Raw genomic sequence first — 14,834 nt, 5'->3', positions numbered from 1 at the left:
TATTGACCTCATTTCACAGATGTGAAAACTAAGATATGAAGAGAGGCTACCTGACTTACAGGGCAAAATAATCCAGTCAATAATAACCACAGTCTCTGGCGCGGTGGCTCATGCCTGTAATCTCAACACTTTGGTAGGCTGAGGCAGGTGGATCACTTAAGGTCAAGAGTTCGAGACCAGCCTGGCCAACATGGCAAAACCCTGTCTCTACTAAAATTACAAAAATTAGCTGGATGTGGTGGTGTGCACCTGTAGTTTCAGCTACTTGGGAGGCTGAGGCATGAGAATCACTTCAACCCAGCTAGCAGAGGTTGCAGTGAGCCGAGATCACACCACTGCACTCCAGCCTGGAGACAGAGTGAGACTCCGTCTCAAAACAAAACAAAACAAAACAAAAACCCCGGTGTGGTGGCTGGCACCTGTAATCCCAGCTACTTGGGAGGTTGAGGCAGGGGAATCATTTGAACCTGGGAAATGGAGGCTGCAGTGAGCCGAGATCGCACCGCTGTGCTCCAGCCTGTCTCAAAAATAAATTAAGTCAACTAAAATGAAATTGAATTAAAAATTCAATTCCTCACTTGCTCAAGTCACCGTTTTTTTGTTTGTGTATTTGAAACACAACCTCACTCTGTCGCCCAGCCTGGAGTGCTGTGGTGCAATCAGAGCTCACTGCAGCCTCGACCTCCTGGGCTCAAGCAATCCTCCCACCTAAGCCTCCAAGTAGCTAGGACTATAGACACACACCACCACACCCAGCTAATTTTATTTTATTATTTTATTTTTTATTTTTGGTAGAGACAGGGTCTCACTATGTTGCCCAGGCTGGTCTCAAACTCCTGGGCTCAAGCCATCCCCCAACCCACCTCAGCCTCTGAAAGTGCTGGAATTACAGTCGTAAGCCAGTGCACTCAGCCTCAAGTCACCATGTAAGCCTGAATAGCCACATGGCTGCTGACTACTGTGTTAGCTCAGATTTCAAACACCTCTTTCACTGCAGGAAGTTCTGTTGGAACCTTGCTGTGGGAGAATCTACTTATCTGTGACTTGGCACAGATATGATGAGAGCTCAGGCCCTGTGAAGTTACAGTTAACTTGATCATTTCTGTCTGTCTAGCAGAAAAGAGAACCCCAATTAGGGCTTTACTGAAATAATGATCATTAACTCATTTGTATCTAGCCGGATCCTTTTTTTTTTTTTTTTTTTTTGAGACGGAGTCTCGCTCTGTCGCCCAGACTGGAGTGCAATGGCCGGATCTCAGCTCACTGCAAGCTCCGCCTCCCGGGTTCACGCCATTCTCCTGCCTCAGCCTCCCGAGTAGCTGGGACTACAGGCGCCCGCCACCGCGCCCGCCACCTCGCCCGGCTAGTTTTTTGTATTTTTTAGTAGAGACGGGGTTTCACCGTGTTAGCCAGGATGGTCTCGATCTCCTGACCTCGTGATCCGCCCATCTCGGCCTCCCAAAGTGCTGGGATTACAGGCTTGAGCCACCGCGCCCGGCCGATCTAGCTGGATCTTAATCTGACATTCCCCCTTAAAAAAAAAAAATCTCGGGCTGGGTGTGGTGACTCACGCCTGTAATCCCAGCACTTTGGGAGACTGAGGCAGGAGGATTACCTGAGGTCAGGAGTTCGAGATCAGCCTGGCTAACATGGTGAAACCCCATCTCTACTAAATATACAAAATTAGCTGGGCATGGTGGTGCATGCCTGTAATCCCAGCTACTTGGGAGGCTGAGGCAGGAGAATCGCTTGAACCTGGGAGGCAGATGTTACAGTGAGCCGGAATTGTGCCACCTCACTCCAACCTGGGTGACAGTGAGACTCCATCCCGAAAAAAACAAAAAACAAAAGCAAAAAAACAGCCTGGCCAACACGGTGAAACCCCATCTCTACTAAAGATACAAAAAATTAGCAGCCGGGCGCGGTGGCTCAAGCCTGTAATCCCAGCGCTTTGGGAGGCCGAGACGGACGGATCACAAGGTCAGGAGATCGAGACCATCCTGGTTAACACGGTGAAACCCCGTCTCTACTAAAAAATATGAAAAACTATGGCCGGGCGCGGTGGCTCAAGCCTGTAATCCCAGCACTTTGGGAGGCCGAGACGGACGGATCACAAGGTCAGGAGATCGAGACCATCCTGGCTAACACGGTGAAACCCCGTCTCTACTAAAAAAATACAAAAAACTAGCCGGGCGAGGTGGCGGGCGCCTGTAGTCCCAGCTACTCGGGAGGCTGAGGCAGGAGAATGGCGTGAACCCGGGAGGCGGAGCTTGCAGTGAGCTGAGATCCGGCCACTGCACTCCAGCCTGGGCGACAGAGCGAGACTCTGTCTCAAAAAAAAAAAAAAAGAAAGAAAGAAAAACTAGCCGGGTGAGGTGGCAGGCGCCTGTAGTCCCAGCTACTCCAGAGGCTGAGGCAGGAGAATGGCGTGAACGCGGGAGGCGGAGCTTGCAGTGAGCCGAGATAGTGCCACTGCACTCCAGCCTGGGCGGCAGAGCGAGACTCCATCTCAAAAAAAAAAAAAGAAATTAGCTAGGCCTGGTGGCACCTGCCTATAATCCCAGCTACTTGGGAGGCTGAGGCAGGAGAATTGCTTGAATCTGGGAGGCAGAGGTTGCAGTGAGCGGAGATTGTGCCACTGCACTCCTGTCTGGGCAACAGGGCAAGACTCCATCTCAAAAAAAAAAAAAATCTCGGACTGTGCAAGGTGGCCCAAAGTGCTGTAATCCCAGCACTTTGGGAGGCTGAGGTGGGCGGATCATAAGGTCAGAAGTTCAAGACCAGCCTGGCCAAAATGATGAAACCCTGTCTCGACTAGCCTGGCCAAAATGGTGAAACCCAGTCTCTACTAAAAATACAAAAACATTAGCCGGGCATGGTGGCACACCCTGTAATGCCAGCTACTTGAGAGGTTGAGGCAGGAGAATTGCTTGAACCCAGGAGGCAGAGGTTGCAGTGAGCTGAGATCACGCCACTGCACTCCAGCCTGGGCAACAAGAGTGCAACTCCGTCTAAAAAAAAAAAAAATCTTGGCCAGGCACAGTGGCTCATGCCTGTAATCCCAGCACTTTGGGAGGCTGAAGTGGGCAGATCACCTGAGGTCAGGAGTTCCAGACCAGCCTGGCCAACATGGTGAAAACTCGTCTCTAATAAAAATACAAAAAGTTAGCCAGGCGTGGTGGTGGGTGCCTGTAATCCCAGCTACTTGGGAGGCTGAGGCAGGAGAATTGCTTGAACCAGGGAGGCAGAGGTTGCAGTGAGCCAAGATTGCGCCATTGCACGCCAGCCTGGCAACAAGAGCAAAACTCTGTCTCAAAAAAAAAAAAAAAAAAAAAATCTCCATAGATACCTAGTTCCTCAAATACTCTTAGAACCAGCCTCAACATTTGATTGGCTCCCTGAGTAATAAGCTAATGAATCATGGACATGTGCTTACTTGACGTTTGGGTGACTCAAGTTTTCAGCTTTGCTTTTCTTTCTTTCTTTATTTTTAGAGATGGGGCCTCGCTCTGTTGCCCAGGCTGGAATGCAGTGGTGCAATCATAGCTCACTGCAGCCTCCAATTCCTGGGCTCAAGCGAGCCTCCTGCCTCAGCCTCCCAAGTAGCTGGGACTACAAGCAAGCACCACCATGCCCTGTTAATGTTTTCAAAAAAATTTTTTTAGAGAAGGGAGTCTTGCTGTGTTGCCCAGTCTCAACTTTTTTTTTTTTTTTGAGACAGAGTCTTACTCTGTTGCCCAGGCTGGAGCGCAGTGGCCGGATCTCGGCTCACTGCAAGCTCCGCCTCCCGGGTTTATGCCATTCTCCTGCCTCAGCCTCCCGAGTAGCTGGGACTACAGGCGCCCGCCACCTCGCCCGGCTAGTTTTTTGTATTTTTTAGTAGAGACGGGGTTTCACTGTGTTAGCCAGGATGGTCTCGATCTCCTGACCTCGTGATCCACCCGTCTCGGCCTCCCAAAGTGCTGGGATTACAGGCTTGAGCCACCGCGCCCGGCCTCAACTTTTTGAGAACTGTACATGTCTTTTTTTTTTTTTTTTTTTTAAGTTTATCTTATCTTTAACTGAACTGAACCTGGAAGAGAAATGTACATGTAAATCCCCATTTTGCAGACAGGGAAACTGAGGCCAGCTCCTTGCCTCCCCTCCATCCCAGACCCCCTCCAAGCTCAGGGGTCCAGTTGCATACCTAGCTTTCCTCATTTGAGCACCCACCCTCCCACTGCCCGCCCAACTTCTAGAAGCAACTCTGAGAACCTGTCTTTCTCCTGCCGCAGCCAAGAACCAGGTCAGCCCAACGCCGGGACATCAAAGGGAATCTATAAATACAGCTGCAGGAGGAAAAATAGACACTTTCCTGGCCCCTCCCAGTCTTCCTTCTCTCCCACTCCAGATCTTTCCTGGCTGGGTTCCCACCCCAGGAGCTGGGCTGAAGCCCTCAACCCCAGGGACCCCCTACAGGAAGGCAGTGGAGGGGAACAGCCGATGGCACCCCAGTTTCCCCCAAGAAACTCAACTTCCTCTGCCCTCTTGTCCCCTATCAGCCAGCTGAGAAAAGAGGGATATGGCCAGGTCTGTCCCTGACAAGTGCAGATGTGGTTCTGACCAGAGGTGCGCATTACCAGCTTGTCAAAATCTTCACTCCCCAGAACCCGGGAATCTTCTTTCCGTCTCCTGGGAAACTTGTAGGGCTTCTGCCCTGTGCTGGGCTCTGGGAAGCTGGCAAGAACAAGGCTGACTTAGTTGGGGCAGTCAAGGAGAGCTTCCTGGTGGAGGTGATACGAGCTGAGCCCAAAGGATGATGGGAATGATGGAGAGGGTGAAGAACAGGTGGGGAGGGGTATGGAAGGGAAAGAGTTCAGAGTCCTCCTTCATTCTTCCCTCTTCATATGTATATATTTCCTCCCCATCTGACCCCTACTCCTCTTTCAGGTCTCAGCTCAATGTTACCTCCTCAGGTCTTCCCTGATGCCCCCAGAGAATTGCTGCTCTTCATTTTCTCTCTTTTTTTATTTTTATTTTCCTTTTTTCTTTTTTTTTTTTTTTTTTTGAGACAGGGTCTCACTCTGTCATCCAGGCCGGAGTGCAGTGGTACCACTACAGCTCACTGCAGCCTCAACCTCCCTGGCTCAAGCGATCCTCCCGTCTCAGCCTCCTGAGCAGCTGGTACCACAGGCATGTGCCACCATGCCTGGCTATATTATTTTATTTTGTATTTTATTTTATTTTTGAGACGGAGTCTCACTGTTGCCCAGGAGTGCAGTGGCATGACCTTGGCTCACTGCAACCTCCATATCCCGGGTTGAAATGATTCTCCTGCCTCAGCCTCCCAAGTAGCTGGGATTACAGGTGCCCGCCACCATGCCTGGCTATTTTTTTGTATTTTTAGTAGAGTCGGGGTTTTGCCATGTTGGCCAGGCTGGTCTCGAACTCCTGACCTGAGGTGATCCACCCACCTTGACCTCCCTAAGTGCTGGGATAACAGGCGTGAGCCTCTGTGCCCGGCCTCCTTCATTTCTTTTCTTCCTGGTCCTTATAATAATCTGAAATCATTGTAGCCAATTACTTGTTTCCCCATTATCTGTCTGCAAATGCCTGGAGAGGGCAGAGACCCTGACCACCTAGATTATCTCCCCGTCTCTGTCTGGAACTCACCTCCACGGGCCTCAGTTTCCCCATCTGTAAAGCAGTGTGGGAGTGTGACAAGTCGCTTCCATGGAGAAACTGCCAGCCTCATTTGTCATTAAATTTACTATTTTTCTTGCAACCGGCTTGCCTGGTTCTGTAGACTCTTGTAATCGATATGATAATTGATGCAGATTTTATGTAAATGACACGGATGTTTATTTCTCCCTAGAAATTCCCCACTGGCCTTGGGGATCCCCAAAGAAGCCGGGGAGGGGAGAGAGCTGTCTCAGCCCAGGTTCCTTGGGGACCCACCCACACTTAAGTGGGTGAGGGCTGAGGGAGTAGTCTTGGAGCATCTGAACTTCCCCTACCCCCTCCTCCTCCCTGGCCTCCAGGCTTTGCCCAAAGGTGAGCAAATCTCTAGACCCTGGGGTGGGGATGGGAATGGGGGGATAGAATCTGGAGACCCAGGGGAAAGACTGAGACAGAGACAGTGAGAGAGGAAAATTGAGAGATGAGGAAGCAGGTGGCGAGACGGACCTAGAGACAGAGACGAAAGGAGAGAGGCCGGGAGGGGTGAGGTGAGAGGGCAAGGCAGGTTCCCCCTGCAGCCTCAGAGCAGACTGGGGACGGACTGCAGAGGGACCTGTCCCCCGCCATGCTTCTGGAGCAGAGGAATGACCTTCCCATCTCCATCCTGGACGCAGCCTCTTGGAATCTTCTGGAAGGGAAAACTGAGTCCAGATAAGGAGAGTCACCAGCCTCACCATTATTGCAGGGCAGCGGCAGGGAGGCTTCCTTGACAGTCTCCTGAACCTTACCAAACACTTATTGAGTGCCTACTGTATGCCAACTCTATGTTGGGCAGTGCTGGACACCACCTTGGTCAGGACAGTTCTGGGACAGGTCCTTGGGCTCCCAGTCTGGTGTGGGGATTCAAACTAAGACATTTACCTTGGGAATGAAGGAGGACGGGTTGAACAGGTCAACCTGGGGGGAGAGGGAGGCAGAAGGCCAGGAGGAGAGAAGAGCCTGTGCAAAGGCCCTGAGGCAGGGTAGAGCTTGGCACCCTAGATGAGCTGAATTAATTCCAAAGGCCCCCTCACCTGCCTGCCCTCCCCTCCTCCCACTCCTCACTGTGTTCCAGCCGCACGGGCCTCCTCACTGTTCCTCCAACACGCCAGGCATGGTCCTGCCCCAGGACATTTGCACGGGCTGTGCTCACCCACCTATTACACTCTTTCCCTAGGTACCTGCATGATTTATTTATTTATTTATTCGTTTGTTTATTTATTTATTTATTTATTGAGACAGCTCTGTCGCCCAGGTTGGCAATACAATTTTAGAGATACAATCTCTGCTTACTGCAACCTCCGCCTCCCGGGTTCAAGTGATCCTCAGCCTCCTGAGTAGCTGGGATTACAGGTGTGTGCCACGACGCCCAGCTAATTTTTGTAGTTTTAGTAGCGATGGGGTTTTATCATGTTGGCCAGGCCAGCCTTGAACTCCTGGGACCTCAAGTGATCTACCTACCTCGGCTTCCCAAAGTGTTGGGATTACAGGCATGAGCCACCGTGCCTGGCCACTCCATGATTTTCTACTCCCTCTTCTTCAGGTCTCTGCTCAGATATCACCTCTTCAGTGAAGCCTTCCCTGACCACCTGTTTAAAAATCTTTCTGCTAGGCCAGGCGTGGTGGCTCATGCCTGTAATCCCAGCACTTTGGGGAGGCTGAGGTAGGAGGATCACTCAGAGCCAGGAGTTTGAGACCAGCCTGGACAACACAGTGAGATCTCTCTATCTCTACAAAAAACAAAATACTTGGCCGGGCGCAGTGGCTCACGACTCTAATCTCAGCACTTTGGGAGGCCAAGGCGGGCGGATTATGAGGTCAGGAGATCGAGACCATCCTGGCTAACACGGTGAAACCCCATGTCTACTAAAAAATACAAAAAATTAGCCAGTCGCGGTGGCGGGCGCCTGTAGTCCCAGCTACTCAGGAGGCTGAGGCAGGAAAATGGCGTGAACCTGGGAGGTGGAGCTTGCAGTGAGCGGAGACCACGCCACTGCACTGCAGCCTGGGCGACAGAGCGAGACTCTGTCTCAAAATAAAATAAAATAAAATAAAATATTTAGCTGGGCGTGGTGGCATGTGCTTGTACTCAAGAGGCTGAGGTGGGAGGATCCCTAGAGCGTGGGAGTTGGAGGCTGCAGTGAGCTATGATCAGGCCACTACACTCCAGCCCAGGGCCACAGAGTGAGACTGTATCTCTAAAAACTAAAATCAAACGAGTGAATCCTCTCCTCTGATCTCTGAACTCTGCCAAGATGAGGGTCCAGTTGTGTCTTGTTCACCACTGTGTCCCCAGCACTGCCTAGTAGAGCCCAGTACACAGTAGGTGTTCAATAAAGCTAGCTGAATAATAGGCCAGCAAGGGGCTCAGTTCTGCTTCCGGGGCAAGGCCCCTGAGGCTCAGTTCTGCTTCCTGAAGGTGTCGGAGGTTTTGTAGCCGAGGCTGAGCAGGCCCCTGCTGGGGTGGGAAGGGTGTGATCTGAGCTCAACACCCTTGATGGCCTCTCTGCACACTGTCAGTGTCACCTGTGTGACTGGCCCTGGTGGCAATGACAAACTGCCACTAGCTGAGGTCATTCACACACACACCCTCCACCATCACTGCCTGTTTCTGCTGTTGCTATTATTTGTATTTATTTATTCATTTTGAGGCAGAGTCTCATTCTGCCACCCAGCCCGGAATGCAATGGCATGATCTTGACTCACTGCAATCTCTGCCTCCTGGATTGAAGTGATTCTCTTGCTTCAGCCTCCCAAGCAGCTGGGATGACAGGCACCCACCACTACACCTGGCTAATTTTTTTTTTTTTTTTTGAGACGGAGTCTCGTTCTGTCGCCCAGCCTGGAGTGCAGTGGCATGATCTCGGCTCACTGCAACCTCCACCTCCCGGGTTCAAGTGATTCTCCTGCCTCAGCCTCCTGAGTAGCTGGGATTACAGGCTCCTGCCACCACACCGGGCTAATTTTAGTATTTTTAGTAGAGATGGGGTTTCTCCATGTTGGCCAGCCTGGTCTCGAACTCCTGACCTCAGGCGATCCACCTGCCTCGGCCTCCCAAAGTGCTGGGATTACAGGTGTGAGCCACCGTGCCCAGGATATTGTTTTTTGTTTCTGTTTTTGTTTTTGGTTTGTTTCTTCGTTTTTTGAGACAGAGTTTCGCTCTTGTTTCCCAGGCTGGAGTGCAATGGCGCTATCTCAGCTCACCGCAACTTCTGCCTCTCAGGTTCAAGCAATTCTCCTGCCTCAGCCTCCCAAATAGCTGGGATTGCAGGCGTGCACCACCACCCCTGGCTAATTCTGTATTTTTCATAGAGATGGGGTTTCTCCACATTGGGCAGGCTGGTCTCGAACTCCCAACCTCAGGTGATCCGCCTGTCTCGGCCTCCCAAAGTGCTGAGATTACAGGCATGAGCCACCGCACCCGGCCATATTGTGTTTTTAATACATTTTTTTTTTTTTCTGTGCTTGGATCTTGTCACCCTTTCTGCACACCAGTTTTGGTTTTTTCTCTATCTTTAAAGAAAAAAATGTGGTAAAACACGCATCACACACAATTTTAACAATTTCTAAGTCACAGTTCAGCAGCATTAAGCACATTCCCGTGGTTGTGCAACCATCACAACCATCCTCTGCAGAACTTTCTCCTCTTCCCAAGCTGAAACTCTGTCCCCGTGAAACACTCACTCCCCACGCCTCTCCCCAGCTCCTGGCACTCCCCATTCTACTTTCTGTCTCTGTGAATCTGATGACTCTCGGGACCTCCTAGGAGTGGAACCACACAGGCTTTGGCCTTCTGCGTCTGGCTTATTTCACTGAGTGTGACGTCCTCAAGGTGCGTCCACATCTGAAGCCTGTGATGGCTGAATCATATTTCACTGTGTCTATGGACCCTCTTATGTAGATCCATGTATCTGTTCTTTGGCAGTTGGTTTGCTTCTGACCTTTTGCTGCTGTGAACATGGGTGTGCAAGGATCTGTTCTGGTCATCTGTTTTTCTCTTTTGACAACACCCTACACAACCATAAGGGCATCAAAGCTCCTTCCCACAGCTTCCAAGAGAGGATGAAGATTAGGAAAAATCACTAAGAGGAAGAAACAAAGAATCTCAGGACCTCCCATGGAAGAGATTACTTACCTTTATTAAGCACCAGCTATGTGACAGGCCCCAGTATTTTTTTTTTTTAATGAGGGGACCGAGTCTCACTCTATCGCCCAGGTTAGAGTACAGTGGCACGATCTCGGCTCACTGCAACATCTGCCTCCCGGGTTCAAGCCATTCTCGTGCCTCAGCCTCCCAAGTAGCTGGGATTACAGGCACACACCACCATGCCTGGCTAGTTTTTGTATTTTTTTAAGTAGAGACAGGGTTTCACCATGTTGGCCAGGTCGGTTTCGAACTCCTGACCTCAGGCGATCCACCCACCTCAGCCTCCCAAAGTGCTGGGATTACAGGCAGGAGCCATGGCGTCTGTCCTAGGCTCCGGCATCTTTTGGAGTATTCTTATGTTAAACAACTTGCTCACAGCTGGTGAGTGGTAAAGCTGGGGGTTGGATGCCACTGTGTGAGCTGCAGAGATCATATCCAGTCCACTATCTGCTTGCTTGCCTCTGATGATAGGCAGCTTACTACCGCATCACTGATTTTAGAGAAAAGAAGGCAGGGGGTGGAAAACAGCCACCTCCTCCAACTCGGGATGATCAGGGAAGGCCTCTCAGAGAAGGGAACGTTGGTAGGGAACAGCTTCCAGGCAGAGGGAACAGCAAGTGCCAAGGCCGGGAGGCAGGAGTGAGCTGAGTGTGCTCACTAGGCCAGAATGGAAAGCCTAGGGGAAGGGAGATTGGTTGATTGATTGGTTGATTGATTGATTGATTGATGGAGACGGAGTCTTGCTCAGTCGCCCAAGTTGAAGTGCAGTGGCGCGATCTCAGCTCGCGGCAAGCTCCACCTCCCGGGTTCACGCCATTCTCCTGCCTCAGCCTCCGGAGTAGCTGGGACTACAGGCACCTGCCACCACGCCCAGCTAATTTTTTTGTATTTTTGGTAGAGACGGGGTTTCATCATATTAGCCAGGATGGTCTCGATCTCCTGACCTTGCGATCTGCCCGCCTTGGCCTCCCAAAGTGCTGGGATTACAGGTGTGAGTCACCACGCCGGGCCTAATTTTTATTTTTTGAGATAGAGTCTTGCTCTGTTGCCCAGGCTGGAGTGCAGCAGCGCGATCATCTCGGCTCACTGAAACCTCCGTCTCCCGGGTTCAAGGGATTCTCTTGCCTCAGCCTCCCGAGTAGTTGGAATTACAGGCATGCACAACCGCATCGGCTGACTTTTTGTGTTTTTAGTAGAGATGGGGTTTTGCCATGTTGCCCAGGCTGGTCTCGAATTCCTCAGCTCGGGCGATCCGCCCTCCTCGGCCTCCCAAATTGCTAGGATTACGGGCGTGAGCCACCGTACCCGGCCAGAGGGGAGATTTTGAATGCGGAGGATGTGACACCTGCCCCTGTCCAAATGACACTCACCTCCTGTGCCTCAGTTTCCTATCTATGCCCAAGGACAGACCCCAGGGAGCTTGAAGGTCCCTGGACACCCTCCCTCCACCCACAGATTCCGTGTTATGGAGACCAGGATGCCACTGCCTCATTTGCCATGCCTAGGGGGAGGGGGGTTCTTCACCAACCCAGCACACACACGGGCCTTTCTGGGGGATTTCTCAGTTTCTGAGAAGGAGGAAGCCTTGTAATTGCTCTAATTTCGACTTATAAATCAGGCGGCAGGTCCTGCTGCTTCCGTCTCTAATTTAATGTTTCCCGCTTGCAAGCATGGTGCTGTCAGCTCCAGCCAGACACACAGCCCGAACCTCGGGCCCAGGGTCTGAGGGGCTGCAGAGGGGGCCTCAGGCACAGTGGGGACCACTGCCTCCCTGGCTGAAGGTCTCCTGTGCACCCAGAGCTTGCATATATAACCCCTCTCTCAATGTGCGAGGAGGCAGCGAGTTGTAGGGAACTCAGGCTGACCGTGGGGACCAGGAGTTCTGGGATCTGGGTTGGAGTCCTTGCCTCCATTCAAAATGTGCAAAGCACCTGGAGCTGTGCAGTGCACACAGTAGGTGCTTAATAAGTTTCTGAGGTTATTATTTCCCTGGATACCTCTATTGCATACTGGGGAGGTGGCCACCATTATGTCCTGTTTTGCTAAAGAGAAAAATAAGTGACTCTGGTCTCACTTTCTGATCAATGGGCCTCAGTTTCCCCTTTGATACAATGAAGGCAAGTCCCGTTGAAATCTCAGACTTCCATTCATTCATTCACCACATGTGTTGAGTGCCTACTGTGTGCTTGGCTCTGTTTTTTTTTTTTTTTTTTTTGAGACGGAGTCTCGCTGTGTCGCCCAGGCTGGAGTGCAGTGGCCGGATCTCAGCTCACTGCAAGCTCTGCCTCCCGGGTTTTTATGCCATTCTCCTGCCTCAGCCTCCCGAGTAGCCGGGACTACAGGCGCCCGCCACCTCGCCCGGCTAGTTTTTTGTATTTTTTAGTAGAGACGGGGTTTCACCGTGTTAGCCAGGATGGTCTCGATCTCCTGACCTCGTGATCCGCCCGTCTCGGCCTCCCAAAGTGCTGGGATTACAGGCTTGAGCCACCGCGCCCGGCAGCTTGGCTCTGTTTTAAGCCTCGTGACACAGTGGAGTCCTGGACAGACCTGGGAACTTGACTGTCTTGGGGAGGGATTGGAAGAGAAACGAGTAAATGCATGAGAGAAAGTCTTATTGGTGAAAAGTTGAGCAAAGCCATCAAAACAGGGTAAAGAGAGATGAGGAGGGAAATTATTATTTTTTATTTATGTATTCAGTTTAGAGACAGGGTCTTGTTCTGTTACCCAAGCTGGAATGCAGTGGTGCAATCCTAGATCACTGCAGAGTGATTACTGAAATGAGGGAGGTTAGGGAAACATTGGAATTGAGATTTGGGGAAGGTGAGGAAAGGAGCCATTTGGACATCTAGGGAAAGAGTGCACCAGGCAGAGGGGACAGGCAGTGTACAGGCTCTGGGGCAGTACAAGCTCTGTGCAAACCCTACATACTCAGAGACACTGGCTGTCCCAATAAAGCTGTACCCTTGGCATTTCAGAATGGAGCTTCCTCCTCCTCCAGGAAGCCCTCCTGGATCTTCAATGACAATCATGATTAGGCTGAAGAAGCAAGGTGGGGAGGCAGTCCATGTCAGGCTCCAGGGCACCAGGCAGGGGGACAGGGAAGAGGTCTAAGAGACCCCACTCACTCAGCCCAGGTCACACTCACTTGCCTTAGGACCCCTCCAATTAGGGGATCCCTGAGACACTAATGTCCTGAGAATTCTTCCAGGACAGCGGCACCTTCTTCTTAAAAGCTGGGGTTCAAATCCTGGCTCCACCATTTCCTGGCTATGGGATCAGTCAAGTCACGGCTCTCTGGGCCTCAGTTTCCACCCTTGAAAATGGAATAATAGCATAATAGTCCTAGAATCGTGGGGGTGCATATAGCAGAGGCCTAATATGTTAACTCATCATTATAATTATTAATATATGCGCAATACAGGGCATATTTTGGGCAGCAGGCCCAGGGATGCTGTGTGGTTTTTGGAAAGGGCTCCACCCTCTCTGGGCGCCAGACTCCCCCAAAGCCTCTCAGCAGCTCCAGGAGGGAATTGGAGGTTGAGAAAGGGTCCTCAACAGAATCCCTGCCCCATTCCGCGAAGAGTCAGGGGTCAAAGAACAGGGAGCGAGGAAGGGTCAGAACCATGCGGCCACCACTCCCCCAGCCCCGGGGCTCCAGGCGGTTAGCTCCGCGGAGGACCAGCTGGGCGGATTTAGCCGGCGCATCTGCCGCCTGAGCAGCTGCCGTTCTGGGGGGGCCGGAGGGGGATTTGGGACGAGGGAAAAATCTGTCCGAGGAGAATCGCGTCTGCGCGGCCCAGCTGCCCGCTTGAGCTGGGGGGACACCCCGAATCCGCTCGGACCCCGGGCCCCTCCCCCGCCGCGACCGCCCCCACGTGCCTCTAGGGGAGGGGGCGTCGGGAGGCTCTGACGTCACATGTGGCCCCAGCCAATCGGAGCTGCCCTTTCGGAGCCCCCAGGGGATTCCCTGGCCTGAGCAGAGACCCGGGGGTGCAACCTGGCAGTGAGGACCCCCAGTCTGGGGTTAAAGAGGGCCTGCACCTGACCGGGAAAACTGAGGCTGGGGGCCCTTTGGGGAAGGGATGGGACGCAGGCGACCTCTCTGAGCGGCTGCCCGTGAGCCTGACTCCAGCCCGGCCCAGAGAGGGCCAGGGACCCCCGGGAGTCACACAGCGGGGCGGCGAGGCGAGTGGTCCTGATGGGGGCGCACAGGCATTGGGGCGGGGCTTCCCTTCCTCGCAGGCGCCGGCAGTAAGGGGCCGAGCTCAGCCTCACCCCATCCCGGGGGCGCCGAAGGCCTTCTGACCTCCTCCGGGTCTCCCCGGGCCTCCTCGGACCCGGGGCCGCAGCCCGGGCCGCACTGGGAAGGTGTCGGTGGCCGCGGGCGCTCGCAAAAACCCGCACTGGAATCCACCCGGTCGGAGCAGGACGGGAGCGCTGCGCTGCCAACGCGCCCGCCCAGGCCGGGGAAACTGAGGCTCAGCGGGGCAGGTCTTTGCTCAGAATCCCACGGCTGGGAGGGCGCTGCTGGCTCTGGTGACCTCGGGCAAGGCCCTGCCCCTCCCTGGGCCTCCCTGGCCCGTCCTGCCGCTGTCCTCCAGGTCAGGGCTCAGACAGCCAGGAGCCCTGGGCGGGAGGAGGGAGACGCCCGGCCTGACCTTGCCCCGGTCCAGGACATGAAAGACCCATTCATGGTCGCAGAAGCCTGGGTGGCAGCTGAGCCACCGGTGGGGGTGGGGCCTCCCTCAAGGCCTTTGTCCCGGAGGTCTCTCTGCCTAGAACGCCCTCCCTGCACACCCCCTACCCCCACCTCCTGCTTGGATCTATGGTCCCTCTGAGACCTCCGTGTCACCTCCTCGAGGTCCTCCTGGACCTCCAGCCAGTCTATCTCAGCCTGCAGTTCTGTGCCCACTGGTTTCTATATCCCCAGGCTAGACAGAAGGCACGGGGCAGTTTTGTCTTGTTGACAGCTCAGTCCAGGATCTGGTAC

The sequence above is a fragment of the Macaca nemestrina genome, chromosome 20 (assembly GCF_043159975.1).
Source record: "Macaca nemestrina isolate mMacNem1 chromosome 20, mMacNem.hap1, whole genome shotgun sequence".
Classification (NCBI taxonomy): Eukaryota; Metazoa; Chordata; class Mammalia; order Primates; family Cercopithecidae; genus Macaca; species Macaca nemestrina.
The sequence above is the reverse complement of the archived record's forward strand: the minus strand, read 5'-3'. Positions refer to the sequence as shown.